Genomic DNA, 26924 nt, shown 5'->3' with positions numbered 1-26924 from the left:
GTGCAGGCACAGGTCCCCCTGCCAGGGAGTTCTCTTGGCCCACTGCAGGCCCATCACTCCAAGTATCTTCCTGCCCTGTCCCTCCTCCATAAACCCTGCTATCATCCAGGCCTCCACTGCTCAAGATCCTCCCATGGCTCCCACTGCCCTTGGGGACAATGTATGGGCCCTGCTGTGCAGCCCCCACCAGAGTCTTTGGCCTCACTGTCCCAGACCCTGGCTTCAGCCAGAGCCAGGCCAGGCTCAGAGCCTCAGAGCCTCAGGCTGGGCCGATGACCATTCGGCCCAGTCTTCCTGGACAGAAGTGGCTGTCCACGCAGGATGGGGCCCGGAGCAGGAAGCCTCTGTCAGCCACCAAGCCAGCAAAGGGCTCCAGCAGGCTATGCTAAGCTGCGGCTGGGATGAGCAGAAATTTGCTAAGAGCTCAAGGAAAAAAAAATCCCACTTGGCCATTCCTACCCCCAGGACTTTGCTCTGGCTGGGCCACCTGCCTTCTGCTACCCACATTAACCACGTCAAGTCCTGCAAAGGTCCCCTTCAAGCAGCCTCCTGAGACCCTGCCCAGCCTCCCCCTCACCCCCTGGAAGTTCTGACACCAACAGCATGGCCAGGGTCAGCCAGAGGGTGAGGAAGGCACACTCGCATGGGAGGTGCTGTCAGGGCCCGGCTCTCCCTGCGCCCTCCACACCCCAGGTGGGCAATGTCTCGGCCAAGGATGGAGGCAGGGGTTGCAAGGAGAGGATGGGGAGAGAGCACCTCAGCCCCCAGCCCTGGGTGCTGGCCTCGTGCCCGACACCACCCATGACACGAACGTTCCTGGAAAGAGAAGCTGGGGAAGGAGGCCCCGAACGAGCGGCCATCGGCAAGCACCTCCCACACGCCAGGCACTGCACATAAGACCTGCCGTCCTCATGCACACACGACACGTGTGAGCTCGTGTGATTCCGAGACCCGATCCTCCCCACTTTCAAGTGAAGAAACTGAGACTCAGAGAGGCTGAGTGACCTGCCCACAGACGCGCTGCAGCACGTGGTGGGGCTGGGCCTGGGGCCAAGTATGCTGGCCTGGGGAGCATGGCTCTTCCCAGAGGCTGCCTGAGATGGGGTCCCCAAGATTGGAGGGACATCGACTTGGGGCCCGAGTCTCCAGAACCAAATAACCCTTAGTGCCTCAGCTGGCGTGGGGGCCAGAGAGGCAGGCCCTGAGAGCAGCGCCTCCTCTCCGAGAGGCCCAGCAGCGCTGGGCGCTGGGCGCTGGGCACTGGGCTGGGCTGGGCGCTGGGCTGGGCTTTACTGCCGCCATCTGGCTGAGTCCTTGCCACTGCCCAGAGGGAGGCCATGGCTGCCACTTAGAGATGGGGAAACTGGGTTAAGAGACTCACCCAGGCCACACACTAGAAGGAGCAGATTCAAACCCAAACCTGGCTCCAGATCCAGGCACCTTTCTCAGGAAATGATGCTCCTCGATTCCGCAGGAGTTAACAGGCCCTTCCTGAGCCCCTGCCCTGGCCAAGGCCGCAGCACGGGAGGCTGGAGCTCCCAGCCTGGCCTGGCGGGCGGCCTTCCAGGGCCGAGACAGCTCCCAGACACCCACAGCCACCCAGCCCGGCCTGGCCGGTCAGGGAAGCGGGCCCGAAGGCGTGGCTGGTCCCCGTCTTCAGGCCCCCAAGTAATGACTGTGACCCTCCTCCGGGCTCAAGTCACGCAGAAAGCTGAGCCCCGGCCCCGGAACAGCACGCCTTCACCCACCGGCACCTCAGGATGCAGCCAGCTCAGAGGATGAGGCCGAACTGGGGAGACGGTGTCACAGACCAGGGGAAGCAGCCCCTTTCTGGAGGGGTGGAAGCAGCAGCTCGGAAGCTTCTTCCCAGCCTCCTTGACATCCAAGGACCCTGGACCTCCAAAGGTCTAGGATTCTAAAATGTCATGACTCCTGGAATTTCATGTCTGCAGCCACTTCTGAGCACCGACTACACACCCAACCTCACACAGCATCACGGAGACCCTCTCACCTCTCACCACCCCGCGGGAGGCGCTGTTATTCACCCCCTTTCCCCACAAGGGGCGGGCTGGGCTCTGGCCCGGTGCACTGCCGCGAGCCGGGGCGCCGCCCGCAGTGTGCGCTGCTGCGCCTCACGGTGGGCCCAGGGTCCTTGACGCTCTCCGCTGGTCTAGAAAAGCGAGGGTCTGGGAGCCAGGGTGCCCTCACCCAGCGCTCTCCACAGCAGGCTCTCAGGTCACGGGAAGAGGGCCCTGCCTCCGTGACCCCCACGAACACCACAGATAAGAGCTACCAGTGTCTCTGGGGACCCCTGAGAAAGAGTGGCCCCTGGAAGCTGGGCCAGGAAGCCTGGGTGGGCCTGAAAGGGACTGGAACTCCGGGACCTCGGAAGCTGTGTCCACTCTCCCCCTGTGTGGACAGGGTGCTGGGCCCATTCCACAGGTGCACCAACCAGGGACAGGTGACGCTGGGCTCAGTTGCACATCCCCGGGTACAGAGTACCTGCTCCGGTCCCAGCTCTGGTCCAGGCAGGCCCTAAAGTCACCTGCCCTCTTTTCTTGAGTTTCTCTCTGTTCTAGGTTGCTCATCCTCCTCCAGCCAGGCTCCCAGGTCTGGCCGAATCCTTGGAGGAGCTTCCCTCCAAGCTAGAGGCTACAGGAACGGTGGGATGGCAACCTCCACAGCACCACCACCAGGCCCACGGCAAACGCCATCCCAGCAGCGCCCCGTGTGGACTCCTCCCAGGCGGTGCAGCCGCAGGTGCTCAGGGCCAGGGCTGGCCAGCGCTGGGAGACTCCACCTGGCTTCCCTCACCTGAGCTCCCTCTCCCTGTCCGAGAGTGACCTGGATGGATAGTTCCTACCCCAGGGAGGTAAAGTGAGATGAAGTGGTAAGAATAGCAGTTTGGTGTCAGGTAGCCCGGGTTCAAAGCCCACCCACCAACCCTTACAATGCCAGAGCTATTTGGGGCAAGTCTTTTAACTTCCCGCAACCTCAGTTTCCTCACCCATAAATGGAGGCCACCCCCAGAATGCATGAGAATGAAAGGAGGGCGTGAGCAAGCAGAAACAGTGGCTGCAGGTGGGAACTCGGGGCAGGCCCCTGGCTGCCCCTAGGTCCTGACAACCTGACAACCTGGCTTCGAATTTCAACACCCAAAATCTTCAGGCTCAGGGGTTGGGGAGTGGTCTGTAGTTTAAAATAAAGTGGAATTTGCCTCTCATTAAAATGAAATGTGTCACCTCTATCATAAAGTGTCCTTCTCAGCTGCAGAAAAAGGTCCATTAACACATTTTTTTCCTTCTCCAAATGAGGCGAGAGTGGGTAAATTTAAAAATCCCTGTGGACAGTGAAAAAGCTAGGAAAGCCCTCTTCCCCTCCTCCCACCTCCTGCTGCCCCCCAGCAGCCAAAACACCATTGCAATTATGTGTCTGGAGTATGCTGGAACAGCACCTTAGCAGGGCTCGGCGAGACGCTAATTAGCGGAATGGCTTCGCTGAGGGCCCAGGGCCCCGGAGTGGGCTTCACTCTCCCCTCCCTCCTACCGTCCCCAGCCTTCCGCCCACTCAACTCACCTGGTCTGTGGGCGTTTGCTCTCAGTGACACCTGGCTGGGAGCGGAGGAGGGCGACCCGGTGGCGACACAGCAGGGAGCAGAGGCGGCTGCAGAGAGGCCAGGAAGGGGCTGCCCCACAGGAAGCCCCAAAGCCCAGGTCCCTGCAATAGCCCCATCCCTCAAGGCCCAGTGTCCACATCTGAGCAATGGGAGGCAGGACCCTGGGGCTCTGGAGGCCTTGGGCCAAACGGAACACAGCTGGGGCGGCGGGCTGTGGGGCAGGGCTGCTGGAGCCCAGAGCACTTTCAATGCCAACAGCACAGCAGTGTGACGGCACTTGGTGAGCACCCACTGTGTGCCAGGGGGACTCAACTGGCTCACTTAACCTGACATGCCCGATTGTGTCCCATGCCATGCGCACAATCCCACTTTACTGCTGAGGACGCCGGTCGCGGTGAAGTTAGGTGACAGCGAAGTCAGGTGAGACTGGACCAGAGCAGGCCAAACTGTGCCAGCCCCTGAGCCCCACTGCCACCCTGGAAGTGCACCTCGCCAGCCCCTAACTCCAGCCCCAGCCCCCTCCCCACACCGGAAGGAGCTCAGCTGTGCAGCCCAGGCACCTGCAGCACAGCCACCCTGGAGCCGGGCCGACAGTGACCAGGGCACAGGGACGCGCAGGCCCGGGCAGGAATTTAAGGACATGAGTTCTCCCCCAACCTCACAGCCCTGGGAACTCAGTCTGCCCTAGCCAGCCCCAGAGGCCCTGCGCAGAGCAAAACTGCCCCTCCAAGGCCCTCAGCTGTTCCTCCCTGTCCCGCCTGCTCAGGGGCACCCCTCAGGCTGTGTGTGCCCGTCCCACGAACAACAGCCCTGCTCCATCCCTCACCTCCCTGGCTCCTAAGGACACCGAGTCTGGGGGTCTGCGAGGGCACATCAGTCACGAGACCCCAGATGGCGAGCCCTGCCCCACCCCACTGCCCTCCTGGCTGCGCCAAGCCCAACGAGGGAGGCTCAGGCTCGGCCCGCCCTGCCAGACCCTCTGGGGTCCACACACTGCCCAGCCCCGGGAGCATGGGCCAGGAGAGCTGGAGGGGTGCGGAGGGGTGGTCTAGGGGGCCTGAGAGTGCATCTCGCTTCCCAAAGGTTTTCCCAGACCCTCAAGTGGGCCCTCGCTCACAGGAAGCTGGGCCGTACCAGCCTCACTGACTGCCAGCCCCTGGCCCAGCCCCTGGCCCGCCCCACCCGGGCCGTCTCCCCTCAAGCCCCTTCCGGTTTGGACCGCGCCCCGGAACTAGGAGCAGCCCCGCCGGCTCCGTGCACATCCCCGGACACCAGAGGCCGGCGCCTGCAGGAGCCCTCCTGACGCACACGACCCGGGAGCTGGCCCTGATGGGTGGCAGGCTGACAGCCACCCCGCAGAGGCAGATGGCAAGAAGCTTCCTGCGCCCGCACCAGCCCCACTCTGGTCAGGGGTCATGGGGGGTGCTCCCGGATCTCCAGCCAGACCCCGCCGTCTGCACAGTGCCGCGCCCAGGGCTCCTCCTCAGCAGCCCCGCCCTCAAAGCCTCAGTGTTCCTGCGTCCTGCCCCGGAGAGGCCAAGGGCTCTAGCTGAAGTCGCATAGCACGGCAGGGTCAAGCTGGAACTAGAACCACACCTCCCACCGCCTGGGGCGGGGCTCAGGTGCAATGTATGTCACAAGGGGAGCAGAGCCACAGGCCTGATGCTCATATTATGGGTCATCTTAGCAAACTGAGGACAGCAGCACCTCAGAGCTAGAAGGACAGGTCCCCAACCTGCCCCTCCCTCCACCAGGCATTCCCTTGACAGTCACCTCGGCCATAGGCGTCAAGCCCCCACTCACACCCTGCTGACAGCAGCAAGCTCACCTCTGCCAGGGCAGCCCACCCATCTGGAGCTCCAAGTGAGATCCCCTCCCTCACCTGGCACCTGGGCAGCAGGTGCCCAGTGCAGGCCAGAGTTTAGAGGAAGGGGTCCAGCCCCCAGAGATTTCTGGGCAGCAAGTACAGCCCGAGCCTGCCATTGTCTAAGTTGCAGGTCCCGGACCCTCCTGCCTGCCACCTCCTGTTAGTGTCCCTGTGGGCCTTGGTGGGGCCAGGGTAGAGCACCAACTGGTGGGGGACTGAGGGCCAGTCCCCAACACTCTCTGAAATGAGACGACTTAGGCCCCAGCAGCTCTGGTGGAGTGGGCCCACCACTGGAGCTCAGGACAGGGCCCTCACACTAGGCATAGCTGAGCCAGCCCAGCCAGCCCTCCCTACATCACACTCACCGCTCCTTGTGATACAGCCTCCCGCACCTGTGCTGGGCCCTCCAGCACTCCTACCCATGTCCGTGCCTCTCTAGGCAGACCAACACTGTGGGGTGGGTCTCTCGTGCGCTCATGGCTGAGGAGTTAGTTTCCTAACTGTGAAAATATCTCCCTGCCAGCTTGGCTTGTCTCTAAGGTTGGCCTTGGGCCATAGGCCAAAGGCTGGAGGGTCTCCCCCAAACCCTGGACAGCAGCAGGCACCCCACTGACCCCCAGATGCCCAGCTCCAGGCCTTTGCCCCTCTGTCAGCGTCTCCACTGCACCCTCATCAGTGCCACTGCTATCCCGGAGGCCGGGCCTGGTGAGTTACAGCCCATCCAGCCCTCCCAGTGTTCTCTCGCCGCCGCCACGCACCCCTATCATGGCGTGCACATCTGTCAGCCTGTGGCTGCCACCGCCACGGCTGTTTCCAGGGAGACAGACTCCGTTTATGACATTATCAAAAAGTCGAGCCCCTCCCTCCCCCTCCCAGACCCTACCCCCTCCTTTTATGGGTTTGGAGATTTGGGCTGTAAATATCACCACGTCTTCCCTGCAGATTCTAACGAGGCCTGAATACGCTGCTGTTCCCGAAGTTACTGCAGCCGGGAGCACACAGCCTCAGCTGTTTGGGCGCATCAGGGCCCCACTGATTGCCCTAGCCACCTTCCTGCCATGCCCAGGGCCTCCAGAGAGTCCCCACCCATGTATCCACTGGCTCCTGCAGACAGACTGCTCACAGTAGAGGTGTTCTGGGGGACAGGCCACCTGCCCTGGGGCTTTAGAAGGAAGGAAGGAAGGAAGGAAGGAAGGAAGGAAGGAAGGAAGGAAGGAAGGAAGGAAGGAAGGGGGGAGGCAGGGAGGGAGGGAGGGAGGGGGAAGGGAGGGAGTGAGGGAAGGGAGGGAAAGGAGGGACGGAGGGAGGGAAGGGAGGGAGGGAGGGAGGAAGGGAGGGAGGGAGAGAAGGGAGAGAGGGAGGGGTAAGGGAGGGAGGGAAAGGAGGGAGGGAGGGAGAAGGGAGGGAGGAAGGGAGGAAGGAAGGAAGGAATGAAGGAGGGAGGGAGGGAGGGAGGAAGGAAGGAAGGAGGGAGGGAGGGAGGGAGGGAGAGAAGGGAGAGAGGGAGGGGGAAGGGAGGGAGGGAGGGAGGGAAGGGAGGGAGGGAGGGAGGGAAAGGAGGGAGGGAGGGAGAAGGGAGGGAGGGAAGGGAGGGAGGGAGGAAGGGAAGAAGGAAGGAAGGAAGGGAGGGAGGGAGGGAGGGAGGGAAAGGAGGGAGGAGGGAGAAGGGAGGGAGGGAGGGAAGGGATGGAGGGAGGGAGGAAGGAAGGAAGGAAGGGAGGGAGGAAGGAAGGGAGGGAGGGAGGAAGGAAGGAAGGAAGGAAGGGAGGGAGGGAGGGAGGAAGGAAGGGAGGGAGGGAGGAAGGAAGGAAGAGAGGGAAGGGGGGAGGGAGGGAAGGAGGGAGGGAGGGAGAGAGGGAAGGAGGGAGGAAGGAAGGAAGAGAGGGAAGGAGGGAGGGAGGGAGGGAGGGAGGGAGGGAGAGAGGGAAGGAGGGAGGAAGGAAGGAAGGAAGGAAGGAAAGAAGGAAGGAAGGAAGGAAGGAAGGAAGGAAGGAAGGAAGGAAGGAAGGAAGGAAGGAAGGAAGGAAGGAAGAAGGGAGGGAGGGAGGGAAGAAGAGAGGAAGGGAGGGAGGAAGGGAGGGAGGGAGGGAGAGAGGGAGGGAGGGAGGAAGAGAGGAAGGGAGGAAGGGAGGGAGGAAGGGAGGGAGGAAGGGAGGGAGGAAGGGAGAGAGGAAGGGAGGGAGGAAGGGAGGGAGGGAGGGAGGAAGGGAGGAAGGGAGGGAGAGAGGGAGCTGACCCTGGCTAACCCTCAACTGGGCACCGCAACATGGCAGGCCCTTTGCATAGCAGCCGCCCAGCCCTTCTCTCAACAGCTGCACAGGGAGCCAGTGTTACAGGAAAGAACCAAGCGTCTGTCCAAGGTCACACAGCTGGTTTGAGGCAATCTAGGATTCAAACCCAGATCCTTGGACTACAAAGCCCCTTCCACCACAGCCCTGGCCCAAGGCCTGAAAGTTCAGAGCCGACACACTCTACGTGTTTTGCGTGTTTTCACTGACGTAAGCTTCACAAGGCCCCATGAGGTCAGCACTGCTGTATGTTCATTGTACAGACAGGACACTGAGGCATCGCCAAAGGCTTCTAGGTGGAGAAGCAGGACTCAACTCAGAGCCAGGCAGCTGCCCCAGAGCCCAGCTCCAAGGGCTCCTCGTAGAGCGGCCTTCCGGCCCGCCCAGGTGAGGCGTGCCCCTGCCACGAGGAGACCCGCGCCTTCCTCGAGCCCCTGCAGAGCCCAGGCACTGCCAGGCCTGACACATCGTAGGAGCTCACCCAGCCTTCCCTCGACCCCACCCTTAATTACAGAGGGATAGTGAGGGCCAGGTGTTTACCATTTAGTCAGCCACCACGTAGGGGACAAGTGCTACGTGGGGGCATTATTATTGCCATTGTTATCACAATGTGGGTCTGACCCCACCACTGTAGGCCTTCTGACCTCACAGCCCACAGGACACATACACATGCCATGGGCCCAGGAGACCTGGGCCACCTCATTCACTGTCTGCAGGCCTCTGTCACTGTATTAGTGTCCCAGTGCTGCCATTACAAATCACCACAAATTTGATGGCTAAAAAAAAAAAAAGAAAATTTGGGCCGGTGGCTCACGCCTATAATACTAGCACTCTGGGAGGCCGAGGCAGGAGGATCGTCTGAGCTCAAGAGTTCGAGACCAGCCTGAACAAAAGTGAGACCCCATCTCTACTAAAAATAGAAAAAATTAGCCGGGCATGGTGGTGCATGCCTGTAGTCCCAGCTACTCGGGAGGCTGAGGCAGGAGGATCCCTTAAGCCCAGGAGTTTGAGGTTGCTGTGAGCTAGGCTGACGTTATGGCACTTTAGTGAGATTCTGTCTCAAAAAAAAAGAAAAAGAAAAAGAAATTTGTAAACAAAAATTCACTCTCTCACAGTTCCTGAGACAATAAGTCCAAACAAGTTTCACTGGGCCAAAACCTAGGTGTTGGGGGTGAGGGCCTCCATAGACACCAGGGGTGTCAGCTCCTGGCCTTCCCTGCCTTGGGCCGCATCTCGGTCTCTGCCCTGCGGCCACACCACCTCCTCCTGCTGCAGTCCTAGTTCCTTCTGCCGCTCTCACCGGGACACTCGTGAGGGCGCTTGGGGCCCACCCAGACAGTCCAGAACAGTCTCCCCAACTCAAGCCCTTAATTCAGCCACACCGGCAGACTTTCCATGTAAGGCGACGCCACAGGTTCCGGGGCTTGGGCCTGGGCACCTTTGGGAGTCACTGTGTAGCCCGCCACGGTCACCAGCTACCCACTGGACACGCCCACAGCGTGAGGCACATGTCCACAGCTGGGGCCTCATTGCACCCCTGCCTGAGGCTGCTGGCTGCCCGTCCTCAGTGGCACTGCCCCATCTTCCCAGCCGTCCAGGCCAAAACCAGGGCCACGCTTCCTCTCACCGTTGCGGCTGAGCCATCAGCAAATCCTGCCGGCTTTACCTTCAAAGTCCAGCCAGAATCTGACAGCTTCTCACCACCCCACGGCCACCACCCTGGTCCAAGCCACCACCTCTCCTAGACGCTTGCAACAGCCTTCCCCAGGGCTTCCTACCACCTCCCTGCCTCCCACAGCGTCCTCAACGTAGCAGCCGGAGGGACCCTAGACGCCCAAGTCAGAGAATGTCATACCCACGGTGGCGCCTGCCTCAAGCCCTCGAGAGGGTCTGCAAGTGCTGGCCCCGTCTGCTCCCTGACAACAGTTCCTTCCCCTCTCGAGCTCCCCCACTTCTTCACCCATTCTGGTCCCCCCCACCAGGGTTCCTCGCGCAGTCCAGGCATGCCCCCACCTTGTGGCCCCACCTTCAGGCCTTTACCTAAAAGTCTCCTTCTCAGTGAGGCGCCCCACCCCGTTTCCTGTGCCTCCCTCCGCACGGCCCTTTCCTCTCCTTCACACCCCGCCGCCTCACACGGAACCTGTGTGCTTACTTGCCTAGTTTAATGTCTGCCTCCCCTGCTAGAACCCGAGCACCGCCATGGCAGCCCCGCGGCCTGACACAGTGCTCGGACCGGCCGTGCCCGGGGACTGCTCATCTGTCCGTCCGCCCTGCGCCGGCCGTGCAGCCAGGCACCCAGGAGCTTCCGGCCGGCGTGGACCGGACACAACCCCTGACAAGGACCATCTGGCGGTGTTAAGCACAGTGCCAGACAGTGCCGGACGGGGAAGCCCAGAGTGCCACGCGAGTTAAGAGGAGGGAGGGACCAACTCAGCTCGGGGGCTTTACAGGATAGGTAGGAGTTCACCGGTCCACACCTGGCAGGAGGAGCAGCAGGTATGGAAACTGGGAACAAAGCCATCTGGGGTGTTCCTGGGACAGAGCAGAGCACAGGTTGGGCAGGGACCAGGTTTGAGGGCCTCAGACAGGCTAGGGGTCGGGGGAGGGCAAACTTTCCCTGTGGGCGATGGCAGGCCACCTAAGGGGACACAGGGCAGGTGTGGGGGCTTCTCACCTCACATGGCCAACACACAGCCCAGATGTGGGGAGGGTGGGGCATGGGGTCCACCCACCACGCACACCCGGGTAAGGGGCTGGAAACTCCCCCAAACTGTGCCCTCAGCCAGGAAGCAGCTCAAGCCGCAGTGTCACCGTGGAGCCCGGCATGCCCAGGCCTGTGCTGGGACTGGCCTTGGGGAAACCGAATCCACTTACAACACAGTGTCAGACTACAGGTCCAGCGCAGCCGGGCACAGCGTGCAGGCGCTGTGCCCCTCAAACTCAAATCTGAGGCCCTACCCCTAGGGTGACATATTCGGAGGAAGGAGGTAATTTAAGGTTAAATGAGGTCAGAAGGGCAGAACCTATGCGTGCTCCACTCCTCTCTTCCCCTCCCTCTCTGTCCCCCATCGACCTGCCACCCCGCGAGGACCAGCAAGAAGGCTGCCGTCTGCAAGCCAGGATGAGAGCCCTCACCAGCGCCCAGCCATGCTGGCCCAACCATCGCAGACTTCCAGCCTCCAGAAAGGTAGGAGAATAAATTTCTGTTGGTTAAGCCACCCAGTGTGCGGTATTTTGTTATGCCGGCCCGAGCGGATTGACGGCGAAGTCGAGGAGAGCTCTTCGGAGGAGACGAGGCGTTGAGCCGTCCTGGGGTGCCAGGCCCCGGCTGCCTGAAGCTCCCCACACAGTGGGCCTGGCCAAGGCCCCCTTCATTCCACCTGCAAACCCTCAGCAATTTGGGGGCAGTTTAATTCCTCTCCTGAGGAGCACAGAGGCAGTCCTGGAACCAGGGGTAGGAGGCTGGAGTTTCTGGCTATGGAGCGCTGGACTGCTTCCCCCTTCTGCCTCCAGCAAAGGTAGCTCAGCCAGGATGGAGCCAGCCAGGAATCAGAGAAAGGCTCCCCCAGCCCAGCTCCCACCCCCAAGGGGGTTGCCTGCAAGTGGGGACTGGGCTCGGCTCTGAATGGCAGAAATGATCAGGAATGCAGAGAGAAGGTCTATGAATAAGTACACATTTTCATAAGATATGTTTAATTAAAGTGGATTAAAATTAATTTGCTTTAAGAAAATTAGAAGTGCCCTAGAGGATTTCAAAAGCAGGCCAAGAGTCCCTGAATCCGAAGGCTCCTAGAAGGGCCTGGGGGCGGCGTCCTCGGGCGGCTCACAGCCATACAGTGCTCCCGCACCACCAGGCTCGTTCATGTGGGGAAGGCAAGCATGACCTGTGCTATTTTGCCAGGCAGAAACTAAAGCCCAGAGGGGGTAGTGGCTTGCCCAAGGTCACACAGCATGACTGTAGCAGGCCCAGTGGGAAGCTGGTGGTCTCTTCTGCCGGCCCTGGGCATTTCATTCATGCTCGACACACCAAAAGCCCCTCACCCTCTGTGCCCTCAGCCCAAGCTGCTGCCTCCAGGCTGCTCCCATCCGCAGGGTGGCAGCCCTGGAGCTGTGACAGTCTGGCTCCTCTGAGGCCCAGAACAGAGAAGGCGGAGGGAAGCAGCCTGGAGGTTGGAAACAGGAGCCAGGAAGGGAAAGGACCCGAAACCAACAAGCGTTCCAGAATTTTAAGCAGTTTTTGGATGAAAACGAAGAGCAGGTTCAGCTGTAGCGATTTGCTCCAGGGGAAAATTATGTTCCCGTGCTCTATTATACAGAACAGAAGGAACATTTGGTGGGTTGAATACGTGTTAATTTATTTCTCTGTTTGTTAATGGGCCAACACACGCGCATGCTCAAGTGTGCGTGCACACACACACGCCACACACACACAGACGGCAGCAGGGGTGGCCGGGGCTCCCCCTCCCGGGGTTCCCTGCTGCCCTCCTATCGAGGGCCAGGCAGGCTCCTGCCGTCTGCTCTCAGGGCCAGGGCTCCAGAGAAAGGCCACGTGCGGTGGAGGGACCAAGTTTTCAGTTTCCCCTTCAGTTTCCTCATCTGAAGAATGGGCTGGCAGTGAGACACCCAACATACGAGGGCAAAGCTTTTGCCCGTGGAGAAGTGTGACCAGACGTGAGAGTTGTTTGAGAGCATCTGCAGACACGCAAAGGCCCTGCACTGGCAGAAGGACGGACGCCCCTTCGACAGCTTGCTGGCGCCTCGACCCCAGCAAGGCCCGACCCTAGCTCTCATGCCTGCGCCGGCCCGGGCCCCCCACCTCAGAGGGCGGCGCCCCTGTCCAGTCGCCTGCCTGTGCCGCCCCGGGTCCCCCACCTCAGAGGGCAGCGCCCCTGTCCAGTCACCTGCCTGTGCCGCCCCGGGCCCCCCACCTCAGAGGGCGGCGCCCTTGTCCAGTCACCTGCCTGCGCCGGCCCGGGCCCCCCATCTCAGAGGGCGGCGCCCTTGTCCAGTCACCTGCCTGTGCCGCCCTGGTCCCCCACCTCAGAGGGCGGCGCCCCTGTCCAGTCACCTGCCTGCGCCGGCCCGGGCCCCCCACCTCAGAGGGCGGCGCCCCTGTCCAGTCGCCTGCCTGTGTCGGCCCGGGCCCCCCACCTCAGAGGGCGGCGCCCCTGTCCAGTCACCTGCCTGTGCCGCCCCGGGTCCCCCACCTCAGAGGGCGGTGCCCCTGTCCAGTCACCTGCCTGTGCCACCCCGAGCCCCCCACCTCAGAGGGCGGCGCCCCTGTCCAGTCACCTGCCTGTGCCGCCCCGGGCCCCCCACCTCAGAGGGTGGCGCCCCTGTCCAGTCGCCTGCCTGCGCCGGCCCGGGCCCCCCATCTCAGAGGGCGGCACCCCTGTCCAGTCACCTGCCTGTGCCGCCCCGGTCCCCCACCTCAGAGGGCGGCGCCCCTGTCCAGTCACCTGCCTGCGCCGGCCCGGGCCCCCCACCTCAGAGGGCGGCGCCCCTGTCCAGTCGCCTGCCTGTGTCGGCCCGGGCCCCCCACCTCAGAGGGCGGCGCCCCTGTCCAGTCACCTGCCTGTGCCGCCCCGGGTCCCCCACCTCAGAGGGCGGCGCCCCTGTCCAGTCACCTGCCTGCGCCGGCCCGGGCCCCCCATCTCAGAGGGTGGCGCCCTTGTCCAGTCACCAGCCTGTGCCGCCCCGGTCCCCCACCTCAGAGGGCGGCGCCCCTGTCCAGTCACCTGCCTGCGCCGGCCCGGGCCCCCCACCTCAGAGGGCGGCGCCCCTGTCCAGTCGCCTGCCTGTGCCGCCCCGGGTCCCCCACCTCAGAGGGCGGCGCCCCTGTCCAGTCACCTGCCTGTGCCGCCCCGGGTCCCCCACCTCAGAGGGCGGCGCCCCTGTCCAGTCACCTGCCTGCGCCGGCCCGGGCCCCCCATCTCAGAGGGTGGCGCCCTTGTCCAGTCACCAGCCTGTGCCGCCCCGGTCCCCCACCTCAGAGGGCGGCGCCCCTGTCCAGTCACCTGCCTGCGCCGGCCCGGGCCCCCCACCTCAGAGGGCGGCGCCCCTGTCCAGTCACCTGCCTGTGCCGCCCCGGGTCCCCCACCTCAGAGGGCGGCGCCCCTGTCCAGTCACCTGCCTGTGCAGCCCCGGGCCCCCCACCTCAGAGGGCGGCGCCCCTGTCCAGTCACCTGCCTGTGCCGCCCCGGGTCCCCCACCTCAGAGGGCGGCGCCCCTGTCCAGTCGCCTGCCTGCGCCGGCCCGGGCTCCCACCTCAGAGGGCGGCGCCCCTGTCCAGTCGCCTGCCACCACCAGCGACCGTGACCGTGACCCCACTGCTCTCCTCGCCCTGCACCCACCCCCCCAGGCGGCTCCGGGCTCTCCCACCACCACACGAATCCATTGTCCACACAGAGCCACAGCGGGATTTGGAAAGCACGCATGGGTCCCGTCACTCTCCTGCTCAGCACACTCCATAGCACCCCCGTCCCCACTGCACCCCATCTCCTCAGCAGGCTGCCAAGCCTCCCCTCTTCGTCCCCACCCACTCCTTCCTCCACCCAGGCCTTGCCACTCGGAGCCCCCATGCCTCACTGTCACCTGCCTGGAGCCCTCACCCTACTCAGCCACTCCCGACCCCCTCCCAGTCTGACCACAGGCGAGTTATCCAAATTCCCTGCTGGGCTCACTGTCGTTCCCAGGAACGGAAGCGACCTGAGGTGGCAGAACGTTCTAGGTGCTGCATCCCCAGCACTGGACAGCACCTGGCTCTTGGTGGGAGTGTCATGGACACTTGAAGAGTGGGTGAGTGAGTGAATGGCTAGGTCAGCAGCGCCAAGCCAGAAGGCGTGGCGAGAAGGGGTCAGAGTCCCTGTCCCCAAAGCCTCCTGCCTCAGCCTCTGAAGGGCCCCAGCACCTCCTGCTCCCAGGGAAGGGAGCAGACCTGCAGCACGGGGCCTGTCCTCTGACCCAGGCCTGGGTCCTGGCCCGGCCACTTGTGCAACCTGCTTCAGTGCGAGCCTCTGTTCACTCATCCATACGAGGGGAATCGTCAAGGACTTACCTTCTGGGCTGCTGTGTGGGTGAGTGAGATTGTGCTCTCAGAAACAGTGACGGCAAGACAAAGAGACGCTAGGGAGACGCGGGAGCTGCCTAGAGCGCCACAGCCACCAAGCAGGGAAGCTGGAAGCCACATGCAGGTGTGTCTGGCTCAGGATCCGGTGCTTTTCTCTGCACCGGGCATGCCCCGCTGGGGGGCAGCGATGCAGGAGGCCTTCCTCAACTTCCACGATCCGCGTGCGGGCGGACCTTGCTCCGCCTTCTCCCAGGTTCCCGATAAAGACACTTCAGGAGGCTGGCACAGCTGGCCAGGGAGCTCAGTGCTGCCCCACCCCCATCCCAAGGCAAGGGAGCTAGGGAGGAGGCAGCTGCCCAAGCCCTGATGGGTACACTGAGGCAAGCTGAGAGCCAATTCTACAGGAACTTCCCTCGGGTGGTCTGAGGGGCGTGCAGGCCTGTGTCTCCAGGACATCCCGGAAGAGCTGGACGGGGAGGAGGAATTAGCATTTAGCAAGCACAGTCCCACCCCATCAGGACTCAGAAGACGCTGGGGGCTGTTAGGACAGATGCCGGGCCCACTCAACCCCGCCCGGACCAGCTTGTGGGTTGGAAAGCTGTCACTGAAGGCCCAGAGGCTAGAGTAGGGCTGCGCTGGCAGAGCCCCACCTGGTGCCCAGCGCTGCGGGCACCGGGGTGCCTTCCCTTGCAGCCGGCGCACATTAAGAATTATTCCTCTCGCTAGCAAACAATTTGTTACAATATCCACCACACACTTTTCCCGGCTGGGTGCCCTCCCATACATCCTGAATTAATCCCAGAAGTCACTCCATTCATCTAGGACATGCCTGGTGTGCCTCTTCTTTTATTAGGGAGATTTTTCATTGTTTTGAGGAGCTCATAGGTTTTAATTTGGGGCTGAGATTGTAAAGCCTCTCTCAGTGGCTCAGAGGCATGAGCAGGCTATGGCTGGCAAGACCCCTGGGTCCCCAGACCCGACAGAGCCTGGTAGGAGCCACCAGACCCCAGGGAGAGGGGAGCAGGGGACGAGGGCCTGCAGCCCCAGCACTGCGTGGCACCGGGCCACACCCCACTCCCTCAGAGGCAAGGCCGAGGAAGACTGCGTATCTGGCTGCAGCTCCACTGAACCTGCCCACGGAATTCTAGGGGCCATCACCTCCGAACTCCACAGCCCTGGGGATAGCGTGGGCCACTGAGAGAGCATGAGGTTCGGAGTTCAGACGTGAAGCGTGACCCGGGACAGGGGAGGCATTCGCCTCTCTGAGCCCAGCGTCCAACTCCTCAGCATGAGGCTCCGAGCCGGCCCCTCTCCAGCTGCAATGCAAATGGAGCAACCCCAAGGTCGGCTCAGGGCCTGGCACACAGGGGTGCTCCACGGGGGCGTGTCCTGGCCCCCAACCCACCGAAGACTCCGCCCACATCTCCCTCTCCCGGCCCTCAAGCCACCAGAACCCCTGGTCCCTTCTGGCTGAAGGTTGCCCCAGCCTTCAGATGCGGTCCCACCAGTCTGGGCAGCTGCCACCAGCCTCCCCCCGGCCTTACACGAGGCCTTCATACCTGCGATCTAAGGCCTTGGAGCACAGCGAGTCCTGTCCATGCACTCTACGCTAAGACCCCACCCTCCCCACAGCCCTCAGGCGGCACTCTATGCTGGGGTACAGGCTGCTGTCCGTCTGCCCTACCTCAGGAGGCAGCTGTCCCACCCCCAACTCCTGGTCCTCCACCCACCCAGGGCTCCAGGGCTGGGACCTCTCTGGGCTCTGACACCCCACCCCCACCCCTGCCACCAGCTGCTCTCAGGCAGCCACATCCTGTCCCACATATCCTGTCCACTTGCTCCTCCCAAGCAGGCAGCTCTCTGCCTCTCTCGCCACTCCTCCACCCCCAGCTCCCCAAATCCTCACGAACTCTGAGGACTAGACTCCTCCAGGAAGCCCTTCCTGCCTTCTCCAGCCCTTATCGCCTTCCCTTTCCTGAGGCTCACGGCATCCCTCCTTGGCCCTCTAACATCATCTTGCTACCCAAAGGCAAGGACCACGTCACCTACTCGTTTGTGGCAGCCAAGCCCAGCAAATCCCACTGGGTATTCAGGACAACGAGAGCTCATCAATTGATGAAGGAGAAGGGTGTGGAGGACTCCCACTGATGAGTACACAGCCCCACGTGGTAGGTATTATTGTGCCCATTGTGCAGATGGGGGAACTGAGATTAAAAGAAGTGAATCACTTTCCCCAGCATCAGGGCTAAGATGGGACCCAGCCCCACCAATTGGTGCTATTAGGACACAGTCCACAAATCCATGCTCCACATACAGGACCACCAGCCCTGGGCCCAGCTGGTTCACATAGCTGTCCCATCTGAGCCTCATCACCACAGGGAGCTCATCTGTGCCACTCAGGAGCAAACAGAGGTCCAGAGAGGCTGAGTCACTTGCTCAAGGCCACATAGTAAGTGGCAGGGCTGGGACTTGAATCCAAATTCTCTTAGCTCCCACCTGGTCAGGGCAGCTGACCAGGTCAGCTCACCTCACCCCACCCATCCCACCCCAGGGCCCCACAGACTCACCTTCCCCTCCCTAGGGCCACCCTCCCCCAGGCTGCTGCACAGCTGCCTCCCTGTCCCCAACCCCAGGACACTGGGAAGCGTCTACACAGGTGGCCGCCCTGCCGCAGGGCCAGGCTTTTGCAGTTCCGGGTGTTTACGCGGACAGCCTCGGCGCACTGGCGCCCGGAAAGTCGGCCACACGGGGCAGTGGGGGGCAGCAGGTACGGGCTGCAAACACGCCCGCCACCCTCGCCACGGCCTGGACAGAGGGCCCACCTGCCGCGGACCATCTCTTCCAACGACACTGATGAGTGCTGTGGCAGCCCATCAGGGCCAGGCTAGCCGCCTGGCTGCCCACTGAGGAGAGGGCCTTGGCCACCACCTCTCCAACTCCTCTTTGCTTAGTGACCTGGAGAGCCCCAGAGGACATGGCCCCTCTTTAGTGAGAACTCCTTGCTGCACAGAGGGTCACCCCTGAGCCGCCACTTCCTCGTGTGTAAAGGGTGGTCACAGCTGCCTCCCAGGTATGTGAAGACGGGAGGGCACGCAGGGCCTGGCACTGTTCGGGCACTCTGTGCACAGTGGGCAAGCCCGCAGGGCCTGTGGCTGCACCTCTCCTGGAACGCCTGACAGTCACTCAGCTGCAAGCGGGACCCCAGAGCCTCCGGGAAGCCAGCTGGGTGCATTGGGTGGAGGCACCAGGCTGACGGGCAGGTAGACACACCGTATAGACACCACCACCACCACACCCAGGAGAGCAAGGTCAGGGTAGCAGGCTTGGCGTGGGCACCAGGGAAGTGTCCCCATCCAGAGCACATGGTCCAGGCCACACCCACCGCTGCTGGCTACCATGGGGGGATGCTGAGGGGGCACAGCAGAAGTGCTCCCAAGAGTGGATGGGGAGTCACAAAGTGGTCCAACCAGAAGGGGCTCCAGGCATGAGCAAAACTGAGAGCCAGGCGGGCATGAAGCAGCCAGCTGCTGGGAGGAGCCAGGGGGGGCGTGCGGGCTAAATGTGGCGGCTGGGCTGTGGACCAAGGGCTGAGGGCTGCTGGGGATGGGATGGGGACAGGCCCTCCTCTTTGCCCTCCCCATGCCACCCTCCACCCCAGCTGCTGAGTGGAAAAGCCTTGCAGCTTTGCCCCCATCACACACAAGCCAGGGTGCCCGTCCCCAATGTGCCACCTCCTTGCCAGCAGCTCGGCTGCTCCAAGCCCAGCCCGGCCCTTTTATTATTCAGAAGAGCCTCTTGATTGAAAAGGCCTCTAAGGCATCTCACGAATAAGAATCCTTTAATTGGGAAGTTGTTAGCTTCTCAAAGAGGAATTTTAATTTTGCTTCCCCAACATCTCCTCTCCCCAAAACCTGAGACTGAACGTAAAGGCTAAGAAAGCCAAGCAGTGCCACCGCCCTTCCCCAGATGCAGGGCTAGAGGCGGCACGCTTCCCTGCACAGGCCCCGACCGTGCAAGGCACCCTGCCCTCCCTGTGGGCGCACCTGCTCCACGGCCCTCCTCACCGCCCCACCCTAGCGCCCATGCTCAGAGCAGGGTGGCGAGTGACTAAAGGACTAAAATGATGATGGACCCATCCTGCCCAGTCTGGGCCCACCACGTCTGCAGGGTTCCGGAGCCTAATACCCAATGAACAGCCCATAAGCCCCTCTGCAGCTCCCTGTCACACTCTCCCATAGCTGATCACTCAGCATCCAATTTATTAAGCATTTGCTATGTGCCAGACACTGCTCTAAGCCCCTCACATGCATCGGCCTGCTTGACCCACTCAAGGCAGATGCTGTTGTTACTCCCAGCTTACTGATGGAGAGACTGAGACCCAGAGAGCTTACGGACGTTGCCTAAATTCACACCCTTAGCCAGTGGCAGAGCTGGGACTGGACCCCAGTCTGGCTCCAGACTGTCACCTACACCTGCCTGCTTCACTCGAGGCCTGTGTGCTGCTTGAGGGCCAGGGCCACGACCATCCCAGCTCTGTGTCCCCGACGCGCAGAGCCCCGCACACACTGTACTCGGTGACTCTGTGCAGAGCACGAACGGAAAGATGAACAGAGACAAAGCACGTTTCTATTCCTTCTCCCCTTTGAGCCGAGCCATGGGCCTGTGACAAAAGCAGGCCAACAGGACAGTCCCCAATTCAGTCAGGTAGACCAAGGCTCAGAAGTAAAAGCCTCTCCCCCAGGGCACCCCACTAAGAACTGGGAAGTTCCTCCTCCCAGCCCACTCTACGTACCTGCCTCTCACCCCAGGCAGGAGCTGCACAGCCGCAGCGCACACCACCGCCGCTCCGCACCTGGCCAGCATCCCAGGCAGGGCCAGACCTCAAAGAAGCCGGTCCCAGCCCTGGTGCAGGACCCTCCTCTCTGTGTCCCGACAGCATGGGGCAGCCTCACTGCTCCCCGTGAGCCTCTCGTGCCTTGAGCTGCTCACAGCTGCCAAAGCCGGCCCAGGACAGTTGGCTGCTGCGAAAGTCACAGCTCCTGTCACCTGTTATGGGCTGAATTGTGTCCCTCCAAAAGTTATAGTTGAAGCTCTAACCCCCAGAACCTCAGAATGTGACCTTATTTGGCAACTGGGTCATTGCAGATGTACTTAGCTAATCAGGATGAGGTCACACTGGAGTAGGGCAGGCCTTAATCCAACACGACTGGTGTCCTGAGCAGAAGAAATGTGCAGTCTAAACTGCCGAGTACTGCACGAGGGCAGCTGGCAATGTGGCACCAGGGAGAGGGCCGCGTGCGGAGACACGGGTAGACGGTCATCTGCAAGCCAAGGAGAGAGGCCTGGGACACGCCCTCCCTCGCAGTCCTCAGGAGGGACCAGTCCTTTCAGACCTCCAGGCTCCGGAACTGTGAGGCGACAAACGTGTGTGTAAGCCATGCCGTTTGCGGTCCCGTGTCACAGCAGCCCTGGCAAACTAACACTCCTCAGACCTGGGTCCTAGAGCAGACTGGGCCCTTCACTAGCTGCGCGGCGCCAGACAAGCCCCTGCCCTCTCCAAACCTCGGCTTGTCCGCTCTGTCCCCAGGGCTGGCCGGGCACACGGCAGGTGCTCCCCAGACACTCGCCGCAGGAACAGGAATGGCAGTCTTCCTCAGTGCCACGGGGCGGATGAGTCACAGGATGGGCTGCGTTCTGGACATGCGGACGCCCTTGCCACCCACGCTGGTGGCTCCTCGCACACACAGGGGCTGGCAGCATGGCCACGCAGCGCTTCACATGAGCTGCCGCCCTTAGTGGAGGGCTAGGGACAGCAGCAAGAGCAGTCACTGCGGAGGCCGGGCAGGCAGAGTGAGGGAGTGAGTCCTCCAGCCACCGTGCAGCCACAGAGTGCCGAGTGCCCACCACGCACCAGGCCCCACACTGGGCCTGGGGTGGGAAGCAGAGCCCCCCTGCCCGTGTGAGCCCGGCCCTGCCCAGAGGCTTAGGGAGGCAGCTCAGCTCAGCCACGCCAGAGCTGCATCCGAGGCCTCGGCTTCCCTGGAGACAGTGAGGTCCCTGTCCCTAAAGGCATGCAAGTAAAGGTCAGAGGTCACAATCTCAAGGACACCTGCACCCCCCCAGCACGAGCTGGGGTTGGGCCAATGCGTCCCAACACAGCTGATCATCAAGAAGTGACTATGGGGCTTGTTAATTGCCCAGATTCCTGGGTCCCCTACAGTTCTGGAACAGGTCTGGGTGGGCCCCAGAGGAACCTTGTCTCCAGTGACACCCCTGGGCCTGTGCAGAGCCATGGGCACCCCAGCCCACAGAGCACCCAGTGTGAACAGGGCCCGTTTGGGAAGAGCTCTGACGGCGGCACGTGGGGTGGGGCGGCACGTGGGCAGGACACGCGAGGGACAAGAGCACGTGGAGGACAAAGATCAAGACAAGCTGAGGACCAGGACGAGCTGGGTAATGTGGTGGGACAGCTCAACACAGCTGTGGGCCTGGAGAGGACCAGACGCAGGGCACACGTGGCCACTCAGAGGGACAACGGGGCTGGAAGAGTCAGGGACGACATCCAGAAGAGGCAGGAAGTGGCTGGGGCTTAAGAAAAGCATTCTAGACTGAGTGACAGAAGGTGAGGCAGGAGCCTGGTTGGGGGCGATGAGGAGCAGACTCACCCGTTGGAAAGGAGAGGGCACAGAAAGGGTCAGCTTCAGACAGATCATGAAAGTCCTTGGATAACCAGGAGAAGGATCTTGGATTTCAACCTTAAACAATAAGGGGCCACTGAAGGTTCTTGAGGAGGAGCATGACCTGAAGGAAGGCCTGTATTAATGACCACCAAGGCCAAGGCTGCTCCAGACTTGGCTCTCTCGGGGGAGGAAAGGGTGAGAGGGTCAGGCCAGCAGCAGCACCGCACTCCTTGCCCACAGCAGCCCTAACGAACGTCACAGAACGATGGTGGCAACCACGAGGCCATTTGGGAGGATCAGCTGAGAAGGGGAGCTGGCAGCAGCCTCTCCAGACCGGGACATCCAGAGCCCGGCCTGTACAGGCCGCCCATCGGGAGGGAGCCCCCGCTGGCTCCCCCGAGCAGCAAGGCCCAGATTTCTTCTCTTCACGATCTGGTCCAGGCTCAGGGGCTCCAAAACCCACGCCGACGCCAGGCTCCCTCAACTGCACCTCTGGCCCGGTCTCCCTGCTGAGCGGCACGCACACTCCCCACTGTCTGGGCAAGCGCCCCACGGGGCCACCAGCCCCAAAGACACTTCCCAGCAGGACTCTTGCTTGTCCCCTGCAGGCTGGCTCTCAGCCCTGGCCCTCGGCTTGGGGAAAGGTGCCAGCACTCGCCTCTCCCAGGCCCGATCTCTCCCACCGCCCATCCTTCAGCTGCGCTTCAAAGCCTCCCACAAGTGTGAAGGGACCTGTCCCCACCACACCCAGGCCAAGCCCCCCATCTCTCGTCTGGACTGACGCTGGGGCCTGCCAACTGGCCCCAGCTCTGCTCTCACCCACCCACCCATGATCCTGTCCCCAGCAGGCAGCCAGACCAGCCCGCAACCTCAGATCCTCACACCCCTGCGTCGCTCTCTGACTCCCAGCTGGACCCAATTTCTCAGCCTCCCCCCACGACCACCCTCCAGCCACAGGGGCCCCTGTGCTGGTCCCAGACCAGAGCCTGTCCAGATGTCCCCAAGGCCTGTTCCTCTGCTCAGGTCTCTGCTCAGAGGACACCGGTGCCATCCGAGAGGTTTCCTGACCACCTGGCGAGGGGCTCCCCATCACACTCCCTTTCTCGGCCTTATTTTTCCCTGGGGCATTTATGACTTCCCAACCTTATATTAATTTGCCTATCTGGTTTTTTCTGCTTGCTCTGCTGGAATGTAGGCTCCATGAGGGCAATGGCGTGGTCTGGCTTACTCACCCATGACGCAATCCCAGGCACAGAGAGCCGAGCCTGACGCGCACGGGGTCAGCGAGTGGGGCAAATGGAGGATGAATGAACCCTTGAACAAACGATGACTTCAGCAGCTGGTGCGCAGCACCTCGTGTAAGCCACACACGAGCAGAGGGGCGACCCAGGGAAGACTCTGCCCTGAGAGTCCCCGCGGTCTGTGGGGAGCAGCAGCCCACGCTATGCGTCATCCCAACCCAGGCGTGCAGGTGCGGGCCAGAAGGCGTGCACAGGGAGGTGCACTAGCTCCGCCGAGACTCAGGGGAGCTTCCTGGAAGAGATGACCCAGCACCCCCAGCCTCCCTCCTTGGCCCTCCAGGGTCCCCATATGGGCCCCCCCACCACTGAGGGGGTGGGGTGCCTCTCTGACCAGCCGTGCGGATCCAGGAGTCCAGAGATGTTCAGAGCTGGTCCCTGCAGCCCTCCTGCAAGGCAGACGCCTGGGCAGGGCTGGCCAGAGCGCAGAGGCTTGGCTTAGACACCACTGATTCTGCCAGTGTTGGAGAGGTCAAGAGCTGTGGCATCTGGGACCCCCAACCTTGCCTGCCCGCCCTCTGCCACCCTGTCCCTCCCCTCCAACCCCTGCAGCACTAAAAGAGGGGACAGAGGAAGCAGGGACAGCAAGGAAACCCCTGGGCTTCCTCCCGGGGTCCGGAGCTCTGCTGAGCCAAGCCCCAGCCCTGGGACGGCCCCTGGGGCTCCGTGACCAGCTCCAGCCCCTCCGGCAGTCACCCCCCACACTCCCAACTGCCCTACCTCTCCGCCTTGCTCAGGCCGGCCGCACCCCCAGACCCAGCACAAGCCTTTTCTGCCCACCCTAACCTACGCACCCCACTCCGTCCATGCAGGTGTTATCTGCAACGACAAGGCTCTGGAAACCGCCACAGCACGACGGGACTGGCAGGACACGCTACGGCACACACAGGCTGACACGTTGCGCCACCATCAAAAATCACACTGTGGAAGAGTGTTTAACGACAGGAAAATGATTTTGGTATGGTATTAAGTGCAAAAGGCAGGTTAGAAAATAGTAAGTACAGCTTAATCCCAATTATGTCATAAATACATATTTTGTAAAAGACTGATGGGCTAAACACCCAAGTGCTCACATTTTTCTATAGAGAGCACACATTACTTTTTTATGACCAGAAAAATAGAATGTTTCAAAAGGACCTTCCAGACTCCAAGGCTCAGCGCAGGCATCACCTCCTCCAGCAAGCCCCGCCGGGCCCCTGCACACATGCCCCTCTGCCCGCCGCGCCCCTGCTGCCACGCCCGCGGGTGCTCCGTCTGCCTGGGCAGCGGGGAGGCTCCTCGGCCTCCTGGTCCGGGTGTGGGCGAGCCCGATCACTCCGCCTCTCGCCACCCTGGCCACCTCGCGGACAGCCCTGACCCGTCCTCTCCCACTCCCGTCAGCAATTCCAGGCTCCACTGGAGGGGCTCGCTAGCTGCTCACTCCGCCCAGACCGGCTCGCTAGCAGACATGTTCTGACGGAGACGACTGGGCTTCAGAGCAAAGCCTAGTGCCCGGCACGGACGCCCAGGCGCCACACTCCACCAGCTTCCCGGCGCGAGAGCAGGGCTGGCCGAGCCTCGGCCGCACCGTCCCCCAGTCCTGCGGGAGACGGGATTCCAGGCCTGTTGCCCTGCTGAGCCCCAGGCCTCCGCCCAAGAAACGAGAAGGAGACGGCCGGCCAGCCTGCTGCCAGAGCCCCCCAACCTTCCGCTTCTCGAAGCCCCTCTGCAGCCTCCGCACGGGTCACAGAGGCCTGTCGAGAACAGGGGATGGGCCGGGTGCGGTGGCTCACGCCTGTAACCCTAGCACTCTGGGAAGCCGAGGCGGGCGGATCGCTCAAGATCAGGAGTTCGAGACCAGCCTGAGCAAGAGTGAGACCCCGTCTCTACTATAAATAGAAGTAAATTAACTGGCCAACTAAAAATATAGAAAAAATTAGCCGGGTATGGTGGCGCATGCCTGTAATCCCAGCTACTTGGGAGGCTGAGGCAGAAGGATTGCTTGAGCCCAGGAGTCTGAGGTTGCTGTGAGCTAGGCTGACGCCACGGCACTCACTCTAGCCTGGGCAACAAAGTGAGACTCTGTCTCAAAAAAAAAAAAGAACAAAGAACAGGGGTGTGAGCCCTGATACAGGGGGAGGTGACTTGCCCAAGGTCACAGCAAGCCAGGGGTCCAGCCAGCCAGCAACCCAGATCCCCCTTCTTCCCATCTCCTACCTCTCTGGGACATGCTGTGGCTCCTCTACACCCCCTCACATGGAACATGATGTGGGAGGGTCTGTCATCTCCCACATTCTGGGTGTCTTGCTCCTCGTGATACAGTCCAAGAGCCCATGTGCTCTGTTCACAGAAAGCCAAGGTCACCTGGCTGCCAGTGCTTGTCACACGAACATACCTGGGGTCTGAGCCTCACCTGGCCCTGAAGGTGTCTGGACCCACGCGCTGACCCTGGCGTGAAGCCCCGTTAAGCTCCACACATCAGAGCCGGTGCCAGCCTCTTGACAGGTTCTTGGGCCCTGACTGTCTCAGCCCATGTTCCAGCTCCCTCCTGAGCTGCAGTCAGGCACACGTTTGGTCAACAGTGTGACAGGACCCAGGACAGAGCCCTGAAGGCCACCCTCAGAGACCTCCCCCGCCACACGGAGCGTCGGCCGCCCGCCCGCCGTCCAGCAGAGCCCGTCCCTGGGAAGGATGGGAAGGACGCCCAGGCCTGGGCTGCGGCCGGAGTCCCGGCGCACCGAGCGAGGGCTGGCAGGGGGCAGCACCGCCGCCCAGACCGCCCAGACCGGGCAGCGTGTTGGGAGGAAGAGGCGGGAGCCCCGAGAGAGCGCCCTGCGGCGGCCTCCCCGACCCCCACGCCCACAGCTGACACCGCCCCACTGCCCGCTGGCCAGAGCGGCCTCTCACCTCAGGCTGGCGGCGTCCGGGGAGTGCGGGGCTGGGTCAGCGGCCGGCTCAGTCGCCCTCTCTGCCCACGCACGCTGCAACTCAGGGCCCGCGGGCGCAGGAGGCTGCGGGGAGAAGGGCACGGCTGTGACCCAAGTGGCGGCAGCAGGTGGCCCGGGCTGCGGGTCACGCACACGGATGGGCCTGATGCCCCTGCCCACCACAACCAAGCAATAAATGCCCAGACATCTCCCCACACACACCCTTCCTTCAACGCAGAGACGGGATGAAGAGAGTGCGGTGGTAAAGGGGAAGCTCTGGCAGTTGGCATCTGACCCAGCGCCCGGCTCCTGGCACCCCGTGACGGCGAGCGGGTCCCGTCTTCCGGGGGGCCAGGCCAGCCCCTCCGCACCTCTCAGTGCCAGCCAGCACAGGCCCAGGCCCCAGCGGGCTCTCGAGGCCTCCAGACAGGGCAGGTGGAAGGGTAGGCTGGGGCTCTGGGAGGGGGCTCTAATGTGGGCAGAAGACAGCAAAGGCCCCGGGGCCCTCCCGGAGGGAGCACTCTATCAAGTCTCAAATGCTGATGCTAGAATTCCTGGCCACCCAGTGGGTGAAGACGGAGGGACTGCAGAGCGGGCCTTCGCATTTTGCGGCTGCAGACTTCCCCTCCAAGAACAAGCAGAGAAACGGGCGCTGAGCAGGTTCCACCGCCCAGCCTGGCTTTCCCATCCTGAGGACCAGCTGAGAGAGGCCTGCCCAGCCCCAAACCTCTGCTGCCAGCCAGCCCTGGGGACAGGACAGGACATAGAGGTGCCAGCCTGGGACAGAGGGGTAGTCAGAGCCTGGGAAATTCCTCAGGCCTGGGTCCCCCAAGCCAAGTCTAGCCAGGCAGGGGTGCTCTCAGTGCCCGCCCAAGCTGGGTCCCAGCAGACTGGCACGAGCCAGCCAGGCCCAGACCAACACAGGCAGGCCTGTCCCTGGAAGGCCTCCAGACCAGCGGGCTGGCGTCCTGAGCCCAGTTCCCCTGAGCTGCAGGGCGAGCCACCCCCCAGCGCCACTGTAAGCCCCCAGCTGCCACAGTCTACAACGATGAGCTTCCCACTCCCTCCCCCAAACCTTCCTGCAGCTCCCACTCTCCTCTGTGGCATCACAAGGAGTTGCTATGGAAATAGGACCACAGGCAGAGCATGACAATGATTTGGGGCAGGGGAGGAGTTGCAGTGGGAGCCAGGTGCTCTCCT

At 62.3% G+C, this 26924-nt stretch overlaps 1 protein-coding gene across 1 annotated transcript in view; it reads right to left on the bottom strand.

Annotated features, from left to right (window-relative positions):
- LINGO1 (leucine rich repeat and Ig domain containing 1) overlaps positions 1–25807 on the bottom strand; it is a 163180-nt gene extending 137373 nt beyond the window's left edge. Inside the window, exon 1 of the mRNA XM_012735392.2 lies at positions 25705–25807. The gene's annotated coding sequence lies outside the window, so the exon portion shown is untranslated. The remainder of the gene's footprint in view (positions 1–25704) is intronic.
- Between the last annotated feature and the right edge of the window lie 1117 nt (positions 25808–26924).

The sequence above is a fragment of the Microcebus murinus genome, chromosome 6, assembly GCF_040939455.1.
Source record: "Microcebus murinus isolate Inina chromosome 6, M.murinus_Inina_mat1.0, whole genome shotgun sequence".
In the NCBI taxonomy this organism is placed as follows: domain Eukaryota; kingdom Metazoa; phylum Chordata; class Mammalia; order Primates; family Cheirogaleidae; genus Microcebus; species Microcebus murinus.
This window is presented reverse-complemented; position numbering and strand designations above follow the sequence as displayed.